Below are 13,943 nucleotides of genomic sequence, written 5' to 3' on the forward strand. Positions count from 1 at the left end.
CCACCCTTTCAAGTTACCTTTACAGTGACAGAGCCACTCAGGATCGTGGGTCCCTTTGGAAAGACATAAGCCTGTGGAAGGGGGGAGCGTGTGTGGAGCTCCAGGGTGTGTGTGGCACGTGCCACGTTCCAGCAGAGGCAGTCCCCAGGTACAACCTGCCAGGTGTCTGAAGGAAACACTCCCTGCTCTGCACATCAAATTGTTCACATTGTGGAGATTCTCCAGAAGACAAGCACCTGGATAAATATAACCCAGCCCAACAGGTCTGGGCAGAGAGGAACCAAGTGTTCTTCAGCCTCCACGGCAGAAGTGGCAGCCACTCATTTGGACTGAGGCATCTCAGACCAACAGCCCGCCCCATACCAGCTTTGGTGGACACTGACCCCCCTTTGAATCCCATCTGGATTTCCTTTCGGTCTCCAAGGGGCTGAAATGGAGCCTTGGGAGCTCAGAAACACAAACTGGCACTACAGAGCAAAAGTGCCAATATTTACATATTCCTGATGGGAGATTAATGAACTACCACCAGAGAGAATGTGTCCATGGTGATCCACAAGCAGACCTTAATTTAGGTCCCAGTCTGGAGTCCAGTGGCACTGGAGGCCTTGGTGCCCACAGGCTGGAGCAGGAAAGGAAAGATCTGAACCGAAAATGAGGAGCTTTTATATTCCTGCCAGAAAGTAAAACCTTCCTCCCAGAACTACAACCAAAAGCAAGTCTGGACAGCGCCCTGCCCTATAAATACTCAGGGAAAATGCACAAGTAGCCACAGTTTCCAAGATCTTGGGAAAAAATGGAAGCTGGTTCCACTACCCCTTGAAAAGGCTTGTTTGCAGAGTCCTGGTGCCGAGTCACAGCTCCTGGATTTACACTTTTCCTCTCTGTTCCTGAATTCTGCAGGAGCTGGGTGGAAGGAAAACAGGGAGCAGGTTTGGGCTTGCTGTGTGTCTTGCCAGGGGTTCCAAGGTGAGCATTATCCACGCTTGGGCTGCAATTTAGAAAACTAGAGAGCCAGGCCCAGAAACAGCACATTAAATATTAATGGATGCTTTTGGAAAGATGGAGGGAGATGAATGAGCATTCCTTACATAAAAACCTCATTAAATGGTTTAAAATAAAAGACCCCAGTTCAAAACTACCTGACTGGGAGAAAGTGTCATGAGTCACTTGTACTGCTCAGGAAGAAAAACCAGCATGACGCGTTCCCTCAGCTTCCTGGGAAGAGAGGAGTTTTGTGAGGAATTTTGTAGCTTTTTCCCCTCTGTCCTGTTTTTGTTTTGTGCCCACACCTTCTGTGAGCTAATCCTGTCCCTAGCACCACCCAGCTGCTGGGAGGTGGGAGCCAAGGAGCTGTGGGAGGCTGGAGCTGGCCGTGGGACTGTCTAGGCAGGATGCAAGGGAAAGGCTGGACGGCTCCAGTGCCGCCAGGTCCTGTGGGTGTAGCATGCCTGGTATCCAAAAAGTTTGCTGAAGAAAGCACTGGTGGTTGTCATGCTGAAGGTTTCTCTGCTCTGCATTCTTATTCGTCTTACATCCCCCCAAAATTATCCCCTTTTCCCAGCCTCGTGCTGTACTCTCAGCACTGGTTCACCAGCAGCAAGGGGTTTAAAGTTGTTATTTTTAGACATGGGAAGGATTTCACACTTTTGATGAAAGAGAAGCTTTTTATTTGTTCTGTCTAAAAATCAGGACTCATAGATGAGGCCAGTAAAAATAGGGAGTGACTCTGCCTGTGCATGTCATATTCCAGAGCAGGACAGATAACGGCTGAGCCCAGCCTGGAGGAGGGCATTAATCACCTTTGTGTTCAGGCAAAACACCAAAATCCTGAAACTGGCTGTGTGCTCGTGTTCCTGGCTGCAGGCACCAGCTCTCAGAGCTGTTCCTCATGTGCACCTCCTGCAGAGCTGGAATATTTCTCTGATGGCTTTTCCAAGCTCGAAGGCATCTGTGGAACAGCTGGGAGACTCGGTGAAAGGCTGGCACCGGTGGGGGTTGCAGACTGCCCAGCCCTGGAAGTGTCCAAGGCCAGGTTGGACGGGGCTTGGAGCAGCCTGGTCTAAGGGAAGGTGTCCCTGCCCATGGCAGGGGGTGGAGCTGGATGGGCTTTAAGATCCCTTCCAACCCAAACCATCCCAGAATCTGTGAGCAGGGGGTGGAGCTGGATGGGCTTCAAGATCCCTTCCAACCCAAACCATCCCAGAATCTGTGAGGATGGGCTAAAGCTTGGATGGAGTTGTGAGGGTTCCTGTTTTGTCCCTACTGCTTCCCACAGTAATGTCACAGCTCTGATGGAGAGAAGGACAGTGGAGCGGTGCTTGTCGTGGTGGGATTTCCAGGAACAAAGCTCAGGACTGTGACATCCATGCTGGAAGGTGGTGCTCTGTTTGTGCAAGGCACCCACAACAAGACTGCTTCTTCCAGAAGCTTCAAAGCTGCCTGATCCAACAGGGACCATGCTGATATCATCCCCTGGGTGGTCCTGGTTTGTCTGGTGGGGATCAATCATTTCTCACTATGTGTGGATGTACAGGTAGGGGACAGGTTGGCCTTGCTGTTTTAGCTAATCACTCAAGTGTCTTAATTTTCCATTAGATAATTGCTGTAATGTGTAAGAACATGGTGCCCTCCTCACATCAATCCTGTGCAATCTCTAAAGCCAGCCTCAGCATTCCTGCCTCCTTACCCCTAACAGGACAGCTGTAAAGCCTAACAGATGCATTTGGCAGGCAGATTCATTTGCCACAGTAATTCCCAATCTTTAGCCTCAGGCAGAGCATGATACACCTGACCATCCTTGCCTAGCTACTGCCAGCCCAAACTGGGTTGAAAAGCACCAAGAAAAGCTGGGGGGTGTGGCTGGTTCCTCAGGAGGGGCAAGAGGGAGTCTTGTTTGTCAGTGCACTCCCCCGTGCTGACTGGTTCAGGAGCAAGACAGAGCTGCTGAGATCCAAGGGACCTTTCCACCACCTCCTCCTAAAGGAAGGGCATTTTTGGTCACTCCCTGAAATGCTGATTCACTTCCCTGGCAGAAATTCAGGCATGTAGCAGGGCAGTTGGTGTGCCAAGAGCTTTTTCTCTATCAGAGAAAAGCTGTTATTAGGCTGAGAGCCACTCTGGGGCCACGTTTAGCTTCAGTTTGTCTCCAGCAATGTCAGCTCAAAGTCTCTGGGGTTGGATGAGGATTGGTAAATCTGCACGAAGTAATTGGTCAATCTGAACTAAAAATCCTTTTCTGCCTATGTAGAAAGGTCACAGCATCCCATCTTTCCCAAAAAAAGGGAGAGGGCTGCAGCCCATCTCCCTCTGCCTATACCAGGGAGGAGCTATTCCACTCTGCCCATAGCAATAGGGACTTGGGGCTTGGGAAGCATCAGTCATTTTCATTTCCTGCTCTAAAACTCATCCTGGGCTTTTTGTTGGGAGGGTGGGGCAGAAGAATTAAAGGAGGAGATTAATCTCTTAAAAATCCCATTTGATATTTAAGGCTTTTCCAGCCCTTTTAAGTTAATGATGACAACATTCATTGCTATCTCTTCCCATCCTATTTTGTGCTTCCTACTCATATCCTGCCCGGGTATTTTTGGCTATTTGTAACAATTCATTTCAGCTAAAACTTGGCACATGGAAAATTGGCTCCGAGTGTCACTGCAGGAAAACAACCTGACACCAGTTTAAGCAGCTCAGTGGTGGTTCCTGGAGATGTGGTGGGGCTCAGGTCAGCTTTTGGTCTGAAAACGTCACTTGAGCTTTTTTAGTAGTAGTCTAATGTAGCTTTTGCCTTCTATAGTTGATATTTTAATATGTATTATCATGGTAGATAAAATTTTAAATGGAAAAATGGTGATTTATCCCTTCCCATTCACCTCTGAAAGGCAGAAATGGGAGTTCATGCAAAGGGACTCTTGCTGTCCATCATTGATTTGTTTTACATGCAAAATGCTGAGACTTTTGGATTTTCACAGAGTCTCTATAGGAACCATAATATTCATTGACAGTACAAAACATGTTCTGCTTCAAAATACTCACACCCAGCTGAAGGATGCCCTGCTCTGTTTCTGGAGTCAGAAGACAAGATGTACAGTCACAGGAAATCACTGGGTTGATTTCCAATGTTTGGGCTTTCAGTGAAGCTGTTGATGAGACCACAGAAGGGTTTTTCAGCCTGAACATCCAGTTACCCAGTAACCAAAACAGTCCCAGGAGAGATCATTCCAAAACCAAAATAAACCCCATTCCCTTTGCCCTTTGTTCTGTATAGAATAGAAGGATGTGTGAGGCTGGGTTTATCAAAATAATTCAAATGGCAGTTTCTAATCTTGCGGTGCAGAATTGTATTAACAATCTTGCCACAAAAAAAAAAAAAAATTAATCTCTTGGAAGGGCGAGGAGGAAAAAGCACAATTGGTCCATGGAGAGGCTGGGATGGGAGTCTGAGCTGGGCCAGGAGGAACCAGACTGATTTCAGGGCTGAGAAGGGGAGAGAAGAGTTTCCTGCAGCCCCTTAAAGAGGAAATGCTTCCCTGGCCACTACTGTTTGCCCACAGGGTCTTTGGCATGGAGATTTCCAGTTCCAAAGTCTAAAGCTGTGCAGGGCACATGAAGGACAGGGTTTCTGCTCTGGGAACCACAACACTGTGGAGCAGGTTTGCCCAGGGAGGTTGTGCCATCTCATTCTTGGAGATTTTCAAGAACAGTAGGAGTGAACTGTGCAGCCTGTTCTGATTTCAGAGCTGACCCTGCTTGAGGTTGGACTGGAGATCTCCTGAGGTGCCTTTTGGCCTGGATAACCCTGTAATCCTCAGAAGAGAGGGTGAAAGGAGCAAGAATCCCTCTTATGCCAGGTGGGCAAGGTGTGTGTGGAAGGATCAGGGCAGCTGGCACACAGTGGGGCCAACACAGGGCACGTGGATGCTCCTGCAGCCAAAGGGGAGCCAGGTGGTGCTTACCATGACCTGGGGTTTAAAATCACTGAACTCTCCTTGCTGGCCTGACTGTCATTGGGGTCTGATCCTTAAATGAGCCACAGCCTTCTATGGGGCAGAGAAGGGCTGGCAGAAGCAGAGTTGTGCCTAAACATGCACACTGGAGAACCTGGTATATTTTGGGAAGGTTGTTCTGCAGGGAGGGGCAGGCGGCCCTGAGAGCACAGGAATACCTGTGGTTTGGGAAGGACAAAGGGCTGTTCCTGGTGCTCCCCAGCCAGGTGCTCCTGAATCCTGCCCTGGGGGCCTACAGCTGAGCTCACAGATGCTCAGAGATGTCATGAGTTATCCAAGTGCTCCTTTAGCTTGAGTTGTCAGGACAGGATTCCAAGAGAAGGACCTGTGTGTCCATCACCCACGTGGCACTGGAGCAGAGCACGGCCCCTGTGAGCAGCACTCTGGCAGTCACAGGCACCTGACAAGGGCAGATCGTGTTGGAAGCAGCTCTGGGAAAATACCAGGGACTGCTGAGGATGGTGGCAGCCCAGATCTCCCCCATAACCTTCTCCAGCTTCACATCAGCCTTCTCACCTCTGACTGTTTGCTCACCAGCTGTTGGCAGGCAGGGAAAAGTGATCAGGGAGCAGGAGTGTCTCCAGGCTCATGCCAGGTGTGGAGCAGATGTTCAGGGACCTGTCTGGTCTAGTTTGCATGTGGCTGTGGCAGGGCTTTGGCTGCTTGGCTGGTTTCAGGCCTCCCTTCCTGGGCTGTGACTAAACCTGTACAACGTTTCCTTCCACTGAGCAGTCACTGAGGCCAGAGCTCCTCTCCTCTCTTCCATCCTCCCCTTGGCTCAGAGGAGCCAGGAACAGCGGCCCAGATGTGGGGTGGTCTATCACCTTTCCCATCACCTGCCCTCAGTTCTGCTTGGTGGCAGGCTGGGGGCACACACGGCTGCAGCACTCATGGATATCTGGAGGAAAAGCCAGGAACAAGATGGGAGCACAGGAAGCCTCTCTGCATTTCCCAGCCTCCAGCAGTGGGAGTGAAGAGCTCCTGGTACCCTTTTCCATCCGTGACTTTCTCCAACTGCGTTTGGCCAAGCTGTGTAAACTCTGGACATCCTGAATGGCCTGTGGCGGGGTGCTCTGTGCTTGGCTCTGCACGGTGCTCTCAGCCCCCTCCTTTTGTTCCTGCTGCACTCACCAGCTGCTGGTTTCATGGGATGCCCCCCAGCTCTGTCAGCAGGAAGCAGCTGGTCCCTCATTCCCAGTCTCCATGCCACAGGCTGTGTCACAGATCTCAAGGAGAGCAGCATCTCAGTGTCCCTCTCCCAAGCTGAAGAGCACTGCAAGTTTCAGGGCTGAAGTCACAGATACAGGGGCTGCTCCTGGTTTGTTTTTAAGCTCGGAGCAGACGCAGCAGCAGCAAAAGGTGCTTCCTTGTCAAGAGATTGCTCGGGCAGTCGATGGCCCAACCACACCTTGGGTGTTACCTGCTCGTTCTGGCAGAGACCAGCAATGAGCACAGCTCTGGTACATTTGCTCTCAATTTATCCTGTTGAACCTGCTCCTGCCTCGCTCCGTGCAGCAGCTTCTATGACAGAGACACAGCTTTTCTGGCTTTTTTTAAGCTACTAAAACTTTATCAACCTATTTTCCAAGCAATAACAACCCACAGCAAACCTGACAGTCTTGAAGTTATCCCTGAGAGCCTTTCATGCTACTTTTACACTCCTGCCCTGCACCTTCTGTTGCAAAACAAACAAGGGGGAAAAATCCAAATCAATATTTTCCTTGTGTTTTGACTTTGGCTTGAATGCCAGGTTGGAGTGAGCATGTACCTGGATGCTGGACTAGAGACTTCCTTCACCAGTTGGGTTCCCTGCTATGGAAACTCTGCAGGGGCAGTTGGAGATTCCTAAGTTACTCTCTTTGGGAATAATGGAAACATAGAATACATAGATAGAATCGGCCCTTTGACTGCAGTGGGTCAAAATGTCATTTCCATGGCTCAGATGTACCACTCCCCTCCCACAGTTTGGCAGGGTTTCTGTTCTCCTGAACTGAAAAAGAAGTGAATCAGGAATGTGCCTGCCTGCATGACCAGGTCTCAAAGCCATCGGGAGATCAGGCAGAGACGCTGGTGTGCAGGTACCTGGTGGTACAAGACTCCTTCCCCCACCAGCCTGAGGGCATGGACTCTCCTCTCATGGGGAAGTGGATCACGCCTGTTGAAGCCCACGTAACTCCAATCAGAGGATTTGTTTGGGCGCAGTCTGGGGTACCCTCTCCGTGTCAGAAATCCTGCCTGTGTCACATATCAGGGGATAGTGTGCCAAACCCTTTTGTGGTCTGTACCTGGACTGAGGAGCCACCCCTACTACCTAGCCTTACCTCCACACCTGCACAGGCTGCCTGGGTACATGTTATTCCTCTTCCTTTTTCAAGGACTTTTGAAAGTCCCATATCTCAGCCCAGAAGCCATGCTGAGAGCACCAGGTACCAAAAACAGGACAAACTGCCTGGCTGTGTGAAAGTCAGAGTTACAGGTTAACCCACGGGAATGGCCACAGACAAGGCCATTTGCTTCTGCCCCAGAGGAAGACATTAATATCTTCCCAGAGAAAAGAGGTTTTAATTAGTGCTCCCTTCTGCATGGAGCCCAGCTCTCCTCCTCTGTCTCCTCAGCTGAACACAGCTATAATTAAGAAGCAGCAGTGTCAGGAATGAGAGTAGGCTCCAGCCTATGATTTATTAAGGGATATCATGGGTGCAAATTACCTTTCTCTCTTCTCTCTCCCTGGTGTTTTTATGAAGTGAATTTACTGATAAAAGGATTGTCTCAGGCTCAGGCAAATGGACACCTCTGTGTTTATCTCAGCACTGACAGTGAAGTCACTGCTTTGCCTCCATAGAGCCACCGAAAGCCTCAAACCTGACTTATCATAATGTCATAAATTGGTTTGTGTTGGAAAAAGTTCCATTTCCCTTTATGGAAAATGGACCATGCCCTGTCCCTCCCTTCCACTAGGCCAGGTTGCTCCAAGCCCTGTCCAGACTGGCCTCGAGCACTTCCAAGGATGGGGCAGCCACAGCTTCTCTGGGCAACCTGTGCCAGGGTCTCAGCACCCTCACAGGGAAAAAAATCTTCCCAAAAAGTGCACAGAGGAGTTTGGAAGACTTGGAAGAATTTTTGTCCACAAGTCACCGTTCTGGCTGACAGCAGTGGTAGGACAAGGACTGGCTGAAGGGAGTCCTGGTGGTGGCAATGAGGAATGAGTGACAAACTAGGACAAGCCACTGGCATGTCCACAGCAGTGAGGTGGCTCAGGTTTGGGATTCGCCTTGTATTTTCTGGTGAGGGAATCTGGAGCCACCCTCAGCTCTACTTCCAGTTTGTAAGGCATGAAGAGATTCTCAGCTTCCAGATGATGCCTACTTCTGTCCATCCTGAGCGACAGGAAAGTTAGGTGTAAACAGTCTGGGGGAGCGTGGTGTTGACTCAGCCTGATCCCAATCGCCATCCCACCAGCAACACTACTTCGCTTTCTGAATCAGCTGTGGTGCCTGAACTTTGGTTTATTGCCATTTGGATGGGCTGCACTTTACCTTTGTAGGATATAGATCTGGACAAGTTGAGACTGATAAGACAGAGGAAGGGAAAAAAGAAAAAAGGAAGCAGGAAGGGCTAAACTTAAATTCAAATTATGAAAGCTTTTGGGAGTCAGTGCCCCAACCAGAAACCAAAAAATAGGAAAGAATTTTCAGTCCAATTCCAAGGCAGTATTGAAAGACCTCAGACCACAAATATGGAGTGTTTCTGTTCCACCAGTCATGGAAAGTTCTGCCTTCACCTGGGGCAAGGCTAGGTTGGAGGCCCATGAGCTGTGAGGGCTCATTTGTGCCAGACCTGCCCATCACGACAGCCAAGGCTGTTGCAAAATCCCATCCCATCACCCTGAGGGTGCTCAGCTCCTCCATTACAGCTGAAATTGCTGCTAGAAGCTGTGGCAGAGTCCAGGGAATGGGAAAGGAAAGGTGAATAAGTGGGCTAATGCCCTGACAGGTGAAACCCCAAGTGCAGACAGGATGGGGGAATGTGCCCCTGGCACTGGAGATGAGGATTTCTCACATGCGAGATGTGTTTGCCCATCTCAGCAGGACAAGGAGAACCTTTGTGGGAGATGCTGGTGAGAGGGGTTGATTTGGACCCTTCTCTGAAGGCAGGGATGGATGTAAGGGCAGAAAGCATCCCAGGCAGGGTCTAGTTCTGTGCCAGACAGGCTGGAGCAGCCCACCCTCTGCCACCAGCCTCTTGCCTGGGGAGGGCCCCCAGATCCCACTGTGCCTGCAGGAACAGGCACCTCCAGGCCTCACTTGGTGCTTCCAACCAAATCAAGGACCCAGCAACTTGTCTGGGCTTCAGTCCCTGTCCCAGGGCAGCTGAGCAGGCAGAGCATGTGACTCCCCACTTCTTCCCGGGGGCTGGAAGCTTCTGTTCTGTTCCTCGGCAGATCCTCAGTGGCAGCGAGCATGTTGCAGTAACGCCCTTGGGAGCACTTGGGGAATGGGAACAAGGGCTGGGCTCTCCTGGGGAATTGCAGTTCAGGTGAATGGGAAATATCTGCAAACCGGTCCAGCTCAGCTACACACCCTTCCCTCCCTTCTTAATTGCAATTCTTCCTAATTTATCTGGATTACCAGGAAGTAAAATGCCAGGACTTTTTTGGTTACCCCCCTGGCATCGTGCATTTCAATTTTGGAGGCGGTACTGTCGCCAGCCCAGGAGAAAGGAAAACTCTCACTGCCTTGGGAAAAGACAAACCCTCACCTCTGTGCAGAGGTGGCCATGTCCATGTGGGAGCAGCTCTCCCTGGATCCCCTTCCTTTCTTTCTTAACATGTAAATATTTTAGGAATGGGTCACAGCATATTTTTCCCTGAGCCAGACATATCAAACCCACTGCAAGCAGACAGAGATGCTGTTCACAGCCTCCCCACTCCATGAAAATCCTTCAGCACTGCTGCATTCTTAACTGTGGTCTTGTGGGCAGGTGGAGATCCAGAGCCAAACTGTGCTCTCAGCCTCCTGGGCCCCCTTGGATCTCACCTCCTGCATCTCTCAGGTGTTGTACGGTGCCTGGCACCATTTCCAATGGTGCAAGAACTCTCCTACAATGCAGCTGGACGAGCAGGGAGGGTTTCTGGAGATACCACCCTTCCCCTCCCCTGGAATGGGAAACATGAATACCTCCTGGGCAGGTAGATGGGTATTTCTCTGGGCACCTGCTGTGCCTTGGCCAAACAAGTGGCTCAGGAGGAGGTGCTGGCAGAGCCAAGTGCTGCTGGATCTGCCAGCAGCCCTTGGGAGCTGCCATGCCAGGCAGACACTGAGCTGCTGGTAAAGCTCTAGCAGAGTACAGGAGGTCATCCCTGTCACTCCAAGCCTGTGGACTTTACTTGGCACTTCTGCTAGGGGGTCACTAGGCTAGGCTCGAGTACTCTCTAAGAGTGATTGTTTTATTGACAGTGACACCAAACTCACAGGCTAAAGGCCGTGCATTCCTGTCCACCCTGGAGGGAAGGGCAGGATTGCTGACTGCACTTGTCAAAAGGAGTCATGAGCCCTGATCAGCCCTGTTCAAGGAGTAAAACATTGAGTCTTCTTCAAAACCACAATCCTGCCCTGGCCCAGCACTTCAGAGAGACCATGGCATGGAAGGGAGAAAGCCAAGAGTATGACAGAAAGTGCTCCAAAGCAGCACTCCCGGATCCAGCCCTTTGGGAATAATACTCCAAGAGTCCCCCACGCACTCAGGACTTATTTCATATGGATGTTTCTCAAGCCCACACAAGCCAACACATTTGTTCTCCCTGTTTCACTCCTTTCTTTTTTGCCACAAGGACTGAAACCTCCCAAGTCCCACAGTGCATTAGTGTCTCTTCTGAATCTTTCCTTTCCAGAATGATCCCATGACTCTATGAAAAGCATTTTGTTTTCCACCAGATTCCAAGCCATCTCATCCAGGGGCAGATGCCAACAAACCTCTGGCAGGTTTGGCCCTGCAACCATGCCCCAGCAGGGTCTCCTCTCAGGAACTACAGCCTGGTTGAGTGACCAGAGCAGAGCAAGCAGGCCAGGGTTCCTCCTGTACAACCCTTCCCTGTCTCTTCATGCCCTTGGATGAATCCAGGCAGGCAGCCATGACAATTTGTCACAGCCAGACAAAATGGTGGCTGCTGTGACATCACCACACACGGCATCTGCTCTGAAGTGTCCTTCACAGAATCATCATGGTTGAAAGAGACCTTTGAGATCATCTAGTCCTACCCTCAACCCATCACACCATCCATGGGAGCTGGGTAGATGGAGACCCAGGAGCAACAACCTGCAGGGCTATTTCAGGCTCAAGGCTGGGCTTTGTCCCTGACTGATGGAGAGTGGTTTGCAGTCAGCAAAGGTGGGCACTGAAGGCACATTTCTGTCTGTCCCTGCAATACCTATCCTGTGGCTCAGAAGACATTTCCTCCTGGTGCTGAGAAGCGTCCCAGCTGCCCTCCTCTCTCATGGTGTCTGTGCCCACCCTGACATGGGGGGTGATGGCAGAGGGGCAGAAAGCCAAGGACTCAAGGCTTGTCTTGGCAAACTGCTCCGTGGCCCCACGCGAGCAGTGTGTGCACGTCACAGCCATTCTCCAGCGTCACTCACAGCTGCTCCCTTCCCAGGACTTCACCAACAGCCAGCTCAACAATGCTGGTGCCAAACTTTTCCTCAGGTGCCCAAAAACACCCCCTGTTCCTCTAAGCTCTATGATTATATGACAAACCCACCATGCCCTAATAAGTACAGCAGAGTAGATCCTACTCTAGACCACCTGGAGAGCTGAGACACAGTTGGAAGAACACGAGCTCCTTCCCAAGGCTTCAGCTGTGGAAACCAGCAGCAGGAACAATGCAGGCCCGACCACGGTGGATCTAAGCTGTAGTGTTGGTAGTTGTTGTAGTGTTCAAGCCTTGGTTTTAAACATGGCCAACCAAAAACCTTTGCCTCTCACAGACACCTCCCCACAGTCCCAAGTCCCTCTTCCCAGTCCCGTTTTAAAGGGCTCCTTGGTTCAGCAGGAACCTGCCCTTTCTGTCTGGGAAGGACTAATTTTCCTTCTCAATCCACTGAAAACTCAAAGAGCAAAATGGAGTCAGGAATGTGCTGTTGCCTGTGACATCTGTGGGCAAAACCACACATAGGTCCCTGCTGTATCAGCTGGGGGCTGAGCCTCTGTCTGTCACTTCTTTACTCAGAAAAAATCCTTTTTTGGGGCACATGCCAGCCAAGTTCTGGCACTCCTGGATGAGCAACTACCAATGGATCTGATCCCTGCTTTTGGAGCAGCCCAGCAACACAAGCGTTAACTCCCTGTTGCCCTAATTACAGCAGGGCAATCACCGGATTTTACTACTGTGCTGTGTCACAGTTATTTCCAGTATTTGAAAATAATGTCAGTCACATCATTTGTCCCTGAGCCTTGTCCTCAGTGGAGTTTGTACCGGCTTTTTCCAGGAAAATAAGAGAAAGGGGACGGGAATGCTGTGACTCTACGTAGATGAAATCTCATCAGGAGGCAGAGCTGTCACACGAGGAAGCAGGGCAGCTCCGAGCTTCACTCGGTGCTGAAATCGGGTGGTGAATCCTGCCAGGATGAGGGGTAGGGAGAGCTGACCCACCAAGACCATCAGCTCTTTGAGGGGCCTGGCGGGGAACAGCCTGAAATTCTACACACTTCCCCAAAAGAGGAAACCCTGAGGTTTGCAAACAAACAGCTGCTCAAAACTACGTCTCCAGACTTCATTAGGAACAGAAAAAATGCTTCGTTCTGTGCCAAATGGACATTTTGCTGCCAAGAAAGTGCCACCTACTGGATCTCACCCGGTGGGGAATCACCAGGACGGGAAAAAACCTCAGAAAACACAATGCTGGGAAAAGTACGTTTTTTCATATTTTTGAACTAAAACAACAGAAAACTACACTGATAGTTCTCCCAGCCACAACCCCTCCCCAGCCATTCTCCCTCCACAGCAGAATCAGAGAGACTTTTGAAGTGGATAAAAGCTGGGGAGGGGGATGAAGCTTTAGGATTTGCAAAGAGAGACTCACCGGTGCTGAGAAGCCGCTCTCGTCTCACGCAGTTCGCTCAGCTCCCGTGAGTTCTCTCCCAGTTTTCCGTGCCTTCCTAGTTAAATCCTGCTGCCATTCTCCAGCAGTCAGCTCCGTGTCCTCCCTGCACGGGCTGTGAGCCCGATGCCCCGAGCGCTGAAGGGCAGTGGGAGGCAGAGCCCACCCGGCACCCCGGCCTGGGGTCCCCGTTGCGTGGCTCCCGCTGCCCTTTCCTCCCGGTGCCGCTCGCCGCGGGTGTCTGAGAGCAGGTGACAGAGGTTCCTTGGCAGAGGAGAGAGGAGGGGAGGGATGTGGAGGCAGCGAGAGGTGGAGCTGGGACCCGGAGCAACAGGTTACTGTATAACCAGGAGCCGGTGGCCCCGGGAGCGCCGGGGGCTGCTGCAGCCCTCGCCCACTCCCCAGGCAAGGCGACCAAGAACCCAGGAGGGACGTGCTAAACTTCGGGTTTCTTGATCCCAAGAACATTTTGTACCCAATGGGAAGGTTGAAGGTGGCGAGGGGAGGTGAAGGAGTGCTTGGAGCTCAGTTTTCCATGGCCGGTGAGGGAGGGGACGTGCTGCCCGAGCGCTTCATGGGGGGAACAAGGCACCTTTTGTGCAGCCCAGGGCTCTCCTCGGCGCTGGCTCACGGCTTGTTTTCCTCCAGCATCGCCCCTGCCTGCGCTCTGTCCCGATGTCTGCGGCAAGGAAAGGTGTTGGGAGACGGAGGGAAAAGGCAAAGAGTCCCTTCTCTGACATTCCCCAAAGCAATCGGGGGTGCGGAGCAGAGTCCCCTTTGGGGTACCCCCTCTGTGGCACTGTGCTCCTTGGGGTTATGTGGCCGTAAAGCCCCTCGTTTTGCCCCA

General features: G+C 51.3%; 1 protein-coding gene and 1 long non-coding RNA gene across 8 annotated transcripts in view; one reads left to right on the top strand and one right to left on the bottom strand.

Annotated features, from left to right (window-relative positions):
* Window positions 1-13,219, bottom strand: part of LOC135303618 (epidermal growth factor receptor kinase substrate 8-like protein 2) — a 46,826-nt gene extending 33,607 nt beyond the window's left edge. Inside the window, exon 1 of the mRNA XM_064425651.1 lies at window positions 13,079-13,219. The gene's annotated coding sequence lies outside the window, so the exon portion shown is untranslated. The remainder of the gene's footprint in view (window positions 1-13,078) is intronic.
* LOC135303624 (uncharacterized) overlaps window positions 1-13,943 on the top strand; it is a 57,987-nt gene that overhangs the window by 35,168 nt on the left and 8,876 nt on the right. Inside the window, exons 4-5 of one of the 7 annotated variants that reach the window (XR_010365099.1) lie at window positions 10,457-11,387; window positions 12,485-13,082. The exons of 3 other annotated variants lie outside the window; for them this stretch is intronic. This is a non-coding gene — a long non-coding RNA (uncharacterized LOC135303624). 3 more of the 7 variants (XR_010365097.1, XR_010365100.1, XR_010365101.1) reach the window with 3 other exon arrangements.

The sequence above is a fragment of the Passer domesticus genome, chromosome 6 (assembly GCF_036417665.1).
Source record: "Passer domesticus isolate bPasDom1 chromosome 6, bPasDom1.hap1, whole genome shotgun sequence".
In the NCBI taxonomy this organism is placed as follows: Eukaryota; Metazoa; Chordata; class Aves; order Passeriformes; family Passeridae; genus Passer; species Passer domesticus.